At 45.0% G+C, this 8,197-nt stretch overlaps 1 non-coding gene across 1 annotated transcript; it reads right to left on the minus strand.

Annotated features, from left to right (window-relative positions):
• Positions 1 to 633: 633 nt before the first annotated feature.
• On the minus strand, positions 634 to 706 carry Trnav-aac. The gene has a single exon. It is a non-coding gene; the product is annotated as a tRNA-Val (tRNA).
• Positions 707 to 8,197: the final 7,491 nt, after the last annotated feature.

Consider the following 8,197-nt stretch of genomic DNA (forward strand, 5'->3'; position numbering starts at 1 on the left):
GGCAGGGGACTAATCATCATACCCCATTCCCACGGTCAACACAAAGGTACCTTTAACATAGGTCCCTTTGCTATCGGCGAATCAGCCCGTGCTCTTGGGTCGCGAGCACACGCCACGCGCAAAAGATTGTTAATTGATTGGCCGCAAAGAATAAAGGTCCCTTAGCTAAAGGTACCTTTACGGTCGTGTGAATGGGGAATATGGTAGAAATGATGGCACTATCCAATAGTTTTGACACGGGACCCAAAGCATGAGAACTCGAAGGAATTTTAACATAGTTCCACAGACATGAAACATGTAAGAATGGTAATGCTGGGGATGAGAACGTGCAATACATGTGCTATGTTATATGACACAGCACTATCAGTTGAAATCAGAACGAATGCGCTGAGTTTGCTGCTGCGCGTCGCGGCGCCGTTAGTTTCCGCGCGCTTGTTGGAAACGAACAACTGGCCGGGGCGGGCCGTTCGTCATGGGAAGACCGCGGGCGAGCCACGGGCCGGTTGAAAGGCCTCTGCGGGCCGGGGTTTAAAGATCTTTGCTCTAAAACAATCGTCACATGACTTACAGACACAGCCATTAAAGGGAAACTAACAATATAGTTCAATAAAAAATAAAACAGAAATCACTCCATGTGCCTGCCAGGGATCGAACCTGGGACCTTCCGCGTGTTAGGCGGATGTGATAACCACTACACAACAAGCACGCACGTACGGAGCCGACGAAGTGACCTTCCAGCAAGGAGGGGCTCTACCCAGTGATCGCAGAATGTTAAAACTGGTTATTCTAGAGCTCACTTCTCCGCTAGAGCTCACTTCCCCGCTCTTGATTATTTTATCTTTCGCTATCGCTACCTCACGCAAATCATTACGTGGTTCTTTAGGTCTAAACTCCGCTGTCCGGTCAGGCAGTAAGCAGTATGTGCCAAGAGGGCGACATCCTGTTTCTCTCTCGGTACGTGCCCTCTAGACACCTCGACCACACACTTTCTTTCTGCATCTTTTCTTTCGACACTCTTTGTACGTAAGCAGTTGCTCTGTAAGAGCTTGTTATGTAAGCGCTTGCTCTCTGAGCGCTCTCTCTGTAGACACTTCGTCCCTATAGCCGTTTTCTACATAGGTATTTGATCCTTGTGATCTAATCCGTAATTTATTTCGATGGCTCTTGTTCTTTTTCGTACTTGTATTTTTTTGTACGTCCCTTTATTCCTAAGACACTTGATCTGTAGCAATTCGGTCTCAAATCCAACTGTTGTGCACAACGCACTTGTTCTCGTAGGCGCTAGCATTCCATGGGCGTTCTCTAGACATTTGATCCCCACGCCACTCGATTCCTGCAGCGTTGATCCCTATGGTACACATTTTTGACAAAAACGGAGACGACCAAATTGGGTGCGACATCGACCAGCATGGTCATTTGACCAGCTCCCTCCTTAGATAGCGTCGAATGACTCGCCTCGATACTTTGCACGTAAGTATGTGCTTCAGATTTCTTAGAGGGTACAAAACGAAAGGAACTCTTTCAGACCCACAGCAAAATTGGAAATACACGTTGGGTTCTAGATGCTACAAACGTCACTTCGGGTCTTTCTTCTTTTTTTTCTCTCTCGATGTTGCAAGTAATAACGACATGAAATTTCGGAATAAATAGAAAAGCAGCAGTTACTTTTTTTTTTTTTCAAAGAAAGGTAAATTACTTTCTCTCTCGAGTAAGTTATAGACGTTTAACCCCTATGGCATTTGAGTTGTAGCCAACTGATCTGGAGTCCGCCTGATCTCGTGCGCAAATGACGTCACGTTACCTGATATCACGAGACGCGGTCACGTGACGTCATGGCGACACGTGGCAATGTGTCACGTCATTTGACGTCAAGTGACACCACTGCTTGACACTGTGACGTCACGTCACGCGACCACGTCATGTGGCGTCGGGTCACTTGACGTCAATTCATAAACCATGCGTTCTTCACTACCCGAAGCAACAGTTGAATGCCTTCTAAAACAAATTTAAACGTTCGCTTCTTAAATACTGCATTCTACGCATTCAAATATTTTTCAGGTAAACGCCACAGTCAATTTTTATATCTTTATACCATAGTTATCTATATCCGTGAACAGTTATTTCATTGAAGAGTGATCGATGGCCCCTTTGAGACGACTCCCGGCACTCTTACGGGCCATTTGGCGGAAGGGTGTGGTTCACATCCCGATCTCAAAGCAAAATGCTGCTGGACATCCATCAATCCGCTTCTGACGTCAAGGCAACAACAACCGAAGCAGCGGTACATAAACAACAAAACAGCAACGTTTACCGTCAAGTTTGACTCGCTGTGTACCTTGACCCCATGCGCTTGCTTCATCTCATAAAGTGGCCACCGATCCAATTATTTTATACTTTTTTTTTGCTTCGTTTTTTTTAGTTAGACCTTTAGTTTTAAGTGTTGACTATACTGTAACCTGATCAAATCCCCCCCTTGTGTAATGTCCAGTAATGGACCTTCGAGGTATCACGAGTAAATAAATAAATAAATAAATAAGCGGGTTATCTGTCATTTGGAAATTTTAACTCCTCTCCGCTCTTCTTCTTGAACCCTCCACCCGAGAATTTCTACGCTCTTGATTTATATATATATATATCTCTCTCTCTCTGGTTCTTTTTTCTTGGAAATGTATCGGTATATTTCAGGCCTTTCGATGAAGTTATTTTCTTCTTTTTTTGCGCACCAAGATTAATGCTGCGAACCTAGGAAACCGGCGGAGTTTTAAAATGAAGAGTGTCCGTCGGGTGCCGTCAACAAAACAGAAACAAACCTTATAAAGTTGCGCGTAAAATCAGGAAGCTATATGCCTCTTTCCTTAGAATCCGTAACGAAGATGGAGCACCACCGTGACGGCATCAAGTTCGGAAATTGAGGAGAAATCGTGAAAGTGGATCCTGAGTGGTCGTTTCGCAGTCTCTGCCTAGCCACAATATGATTCAATGTCACGGAAATAAACACATAGTATTTACTACGCCGAATGGTGGACGAAATAAGCACCCAAAACAAGATGGTCCGCAAAATTCGATTTCTCAACGTTTCACGGTGCAATTTTCTACAGAGGTCCAGGCTGGTGCTGAAAGTCTAAATTAAGAAAAGTAAAGAAAAAAAACTTACATCGTTAAAAAGAAGAGAAAAAAAACTGTGCTGGGCAACTTACGCCGCCACTTTGCAGACGACGCAGGCGTAGGGAGAAGTGCGGCCGACAGGTGGCGTAAGCCGGGTCGAGGGAGCGCCGGCCGATTCGGGTTCTTTTACCAGATGATCTCCTATGCAGACTTGTACACGTTACTGAAAAATAGTAAGGAATTACATTTACAATTACTCAAGGTTAAATTGTAATTTATTACCTTCACATAACAGTAACTGACCGTTACCTTAAAAAGTAATCCGTTACTTTCGTGCCGTTACTTTCAACATTATTATCCTCAAATAAGAAACAGAGGAAAGGGGGTTATTCAAGTTCTTATTGTTGCAACCTGTTCCATTTATTGATGTTGAGTATTTTGAGCAACACCTGACTCTCGAAAGTCTGGTCAGAGATTTTGCGTTATTTCTTACTGAAGATGTCGACCTTTACGCTGAACACCCTTTGAACTGAGGCACTGGATGGGAGTGCCATATTGTGCCTCACGAATGCTTCATGCTCTGCATTGAGCTTTTTCAGCGAAGCAATGGAAGTGCTATATACCTCGAAAATAGAGCAAAGCTTTCTCGTTGAAGCAGTTGCCTAATATTTGAGAATTTTAGTAGATCGTTCCGGTACGTCCGGTGCCCCCGATAATGATAGTATGCATGCACAAAGACGGCGGTGGGGTATCGGGTATTGTTATCGGAGTCATCGGACCGATCTACTAAAATTCTACACTGTCTAAATCGCGAAGCTGTGGAAGTCATCATACATCTAGCCAAAACTAGAATAAAAATTGATTTATGTCCATCCTACTATACCGACATATTTTGACAGACAGTAGCAAAACATAGTTGTAACAGTAAGGTGATAATTAAAAAATAAATAAGGTTTGGCTCGATATTCTTCTTCCTTTGGTTCTGAACAGGTCGAGCCTCGGTTGAGACGTTGGTGAACAAAAAAAAAGTTTCCAGTATATAAATATAAGTAATAACAAAAAAGGACACTCATAACAACAATAACAACAATTACTTAGAACTTCGGTTAAACAAGGAAATGTAAACGCACGTTTGCCGTGTGTACCTTTCTTGGTGCCGTTCACAAACGCACGGAGCACGAACCGACTGCAGTTTACTCCGGTGTTCTCCAGACAGACGTCCGCTGATGCCACGGGCAGCGAAGGGTAGAGTACCAAGTAAGCCGCGCCATGGCCCCACTCACGAGTTTCACTCTCTCCTCAAGCCCAGAACATCAGTTCTACGTCAGCCACCATTATGTTTTACTTGTAAAAATATCTGCTTGAAATAAGGCGCGTCCTGCTGGGGTAAAAACAGGAAGAAGAAGAAAGGAAGACTACTACCATTTTCGAAGTGCTCGCAAAAAGCTGACTCACAAAAGGGGTGACAGAAAGGATGAATTCCAGCCATATAGACGCTTTGCAGCAGCTGTGCATGGACGCCGCCATAACTGACCTTCAGTTTTTGCTTCCTCTTATTTCGTCTATTTCACTTCATCTTTAGTATAGCAGGCCAGGTTAATGCCACATTAGATTGAACTGTGTCCTTTTCAAAAGCATCGGCCTTTGTAGAGGATCGCCAAGTACCGCTTCGGTTGCTCGGCATCTCGGTAAGACAAGAGAAGGTCAGCTATGGCGGCTGTAATTTGGCGCGTGTGTAAAGCGTCTCTAACCTGGCTGGAATTCATTCAAATAAAGTGGGACAACCCTAGGAGCTGGACTAAAAAAAAGTAAGAAGCTTTTAAAACAGGGTAAAAAAATGCGAAAGAAACAGAAAAACAAAATGCATCCTAGTCTATAAGAGGAGATGGTAAGTGTGCAGCAACGAACAAGGATCCTTGTGGCAATAACACCTTCACATATTATCACATCTCTTCTAGTGGATTTTAGGGTAGACGGAGCGTTGTCTCGTGTTGTGACATTACAAAAATGGTCGTATTGGCGACGTGCGCGATCGAAAGCGTCGCGGTGGTCGGCCTTCCACGATTGGCCGAATGCTGACTATGACGTCAGCAAAGGAGTTCTCATGAACGGAAATAAGAGGAACGTGAGGACTTAAATTTTGACGGTGTTGACAGCGTTGGTTCAAGAACGCTATAATTTCAAGCTTCCGCCATGCTAATTACAAACACCATCAAACTTGTTGTTCGCAAGGTAATGACGTCACGAAAGGTAGCCACGCGAGGACGCCACCGAAACATCTCGCCGCTAATAGCCACTATAACCGAGAAGGACATTGTTAATTCTTGTCTGTGCACTTACCACCTCGAGCTTCTCGAAGAGGCACACAATCACTTGGTGTCCTCTCCCCGTCTTCGATCGCAAAGAAACAAAGGGACTAAGAAAAGTGGATATAACTTGCCTCCCCTCCCCCCCCTTTTTTTTTTGTAGAAATGTTTATTTGGGTCTTTTGACATTGTTGTTAGGGTGTACAAAAAATAGATTCAGGGGCTTGGTGTTGCAAAAAAGGCTTTGCGGAACTGAAGAGCGCCAAGCCTCCCTTTGCGTCATTTCGGTAAAGTGTCACTGCGCTCGACTTTACCGAAATAAAATCAACCCTTCCTTTAAAAAAAGAGGGGGGGAGGGGTTGTCCTAAAAAAAAAAATTGTAACGGATTACAAGGAATTCGTTACGTAAAACATGTAAGGGAATTACTTTAAAATTACTCTAGAAAATATGTAATTATTCCGTTACTAAATTACTGATAAATGTAAGGGGTTACAAGTAATTTCGTTACTTGTAACGGATTACGTGCAAGTCTGCTCCTATGAACCCGAATCGGTCGGCGCACCCTCGACGCAGCGTGCGCCATCTGTCTGCAGCACTTCTCTCTACACGTGCATGGTTTGCGAAGTGACGGCGTAGATTGCCCAGGACCTGTTTCCTTTTTTTGAAAGCTCATTTCTCGATCTTTTTCACTGTAAACTGTTACCACCTCTTTGCACCTTTGTACATAGTAAATTGCAGCGCGATGCGTTAAAAAACCGATATTGGCGGGCCGTCTAAAGAGCCTTAGAAGCGTTAGATCAAATATTGCATGGCCTCCATTTAGTGTATTTCCTTTTACAGGACGTGCATGCTGCAAACGGTTCCTCAACCCAATAGACAATACTCGCAAAGCAAGGAGTCGGAACCAACACAACTGTCTGAAGTTCCGAACCAGGTTAGATTGCTCTAGACCAGGCATTTAGGGTGTGCGAATATTAGTTCGAATCGAATAGCGCTGCGTCATGCACCATCCTTCACGAGGCAAGCCACGACAGGCCAGCTCTCCGCAGCGTTCAAACCTACGAATGACACTGCTCTATTCGATTAAAAGCGATACTCCCACACCCCAACCAATGCATTACCCTTTATGTTCGAGGTATTGCTTCGTTCGGTTTTGTTGCTGACGCTTATTTTATTTACCTCGGTATCCCCTCAAAAGAAAGAGTGATGAAGATGATGATGCTGTGGCTATGTTGACGACGAAGACGACGCCTTCTGTAACGAATCAAACTATACTCTGTTTCACCTTATGGTGTACCGCAGGAAAGGCTACAAGCTCGAGCTTCTTGCTCTGAGGCACATCTCGGCGGCACAAGCACTCGTGACTTAAGAGCGGCTGCCAACGCTATGAGCTCGCGCTTCTAGCCTTCGCTGCGGTACAACATCAGGTGAAACTAGGGCACCCTAGGTGAAACGAAGTATAGAGGGGGATGACCACGACAGCAGCAGTACAACTGTGAACATAGCCACCGACAGCTAAGGCTGGGGTCAGATCGCTTATACATCATACAAAAGACAGTCTGCATACAAATTCGAACGCGAGTCATAGCGAGATCTGTGCTTCGAATGCCGCATGGCAATGAGTTCAAAGAAGAAACTTGACACGCCGCAGTCGAACCACGGATATTCCGGTGACTTGTGTTGGCAGATTCTCTTTTGGATGATGTATGAGCAGTGTGACCCCGGCTTTAAAGGGGTATTCACACGAGGGAGAAATCCCCGGGATTTCTCCTTCGTGTGAATACCCCTTAAGGAACGCGGGGCAGGGGGAGTTCCGAACATCTAAGTATCGCCGCGCAGCCATTCAGATTGCGGCGTTAGTCGGGAAGAGCACCGGACAAACCAATCGCGAAGCAAGAAGCGTGAATTAACATAATAAGCCACGCCCTTCGTTTCTTCGGTTGTGGGTGACGTTAGTCGACGTTAAAATTGCACCAATGTTTTATAGTTGCCCAGCGGTTCACGTAGGCAGGCCAGGCTTCGGTGAATCTACACCAATGCTCCAAACTCGATCCCGCATTATATTTACGAGGGGGAAGGACTGGGAGAGGGGGGGGGGGGGGAGACCTATAGCAGCACCGAAACAAGTAATGAAAAAAAAAGGGGGGGGGGGCGGGGAGAGAGAAAGATGCAAAATACAGACAAGTGAACCTGATGGTGAATTCGGGTGGTCGCCTCTCTCCTCTGGCCTCGATTCAGCAGAGCGCCCCCTCCTCGCCGCCAGAGTTACTCGGGATCCTTTTCAGCCGATCACAACTGCTGGCTTCAGAGCGCTCCGAAATTCTCAGACCACTCACGGAATTAAAATTTCTGGACTTTGGTAATGCATTAAAAACAACACGATCTTACAGCGCACGGTGGACGATTGAGCAAAAGTTACGCTCGCAACGTGATGAAATAACGGTTTTGACGTAAATTGTTTTACTCATTGAAATGTAAAAAAAAAAAAAAAAAAGAAACAACAGTATGCGAATTGATTTTTGCAGAACGGAACGAAAGCCAACGCTTGGAAAAAGTTGTCAACTCATCGCGTTTCCGACAGTGAACGCGCTGCGATAGCGGTCATGCGCACGTCTGAGCAGGCGAATATCGCATTTTTCTCACGGCGAAATATCGTGCAAGCATCGCAATGTGACACAAATCACAGTGGATTATATTCGGCTCTCCCTTTACTTTACAACACAAACCTTTGAACGCTCTTTTACCAAACCTCAAAAATTTCTTGAAGCGACTACAAAATCCGGTA

Source organism: Ixodes scapularis, unplaced genomic scaffold, assembly GCF_016920785.2.
Source record: "Ixodes scapularis isolate PalLabHiFi unplaced genomic scaffold, ASM1692078v2 PGA_scaffold13__105_contigs__length_92229423, whole genome shotgun sequence".
In the NCBI taxonomy this organism is placed as follows: Eukaryota; Metazoa; Arthropoda; class Arachnida; order Ixodida; family Ixodidae; genus Ixodes; species Ixodes scapularis.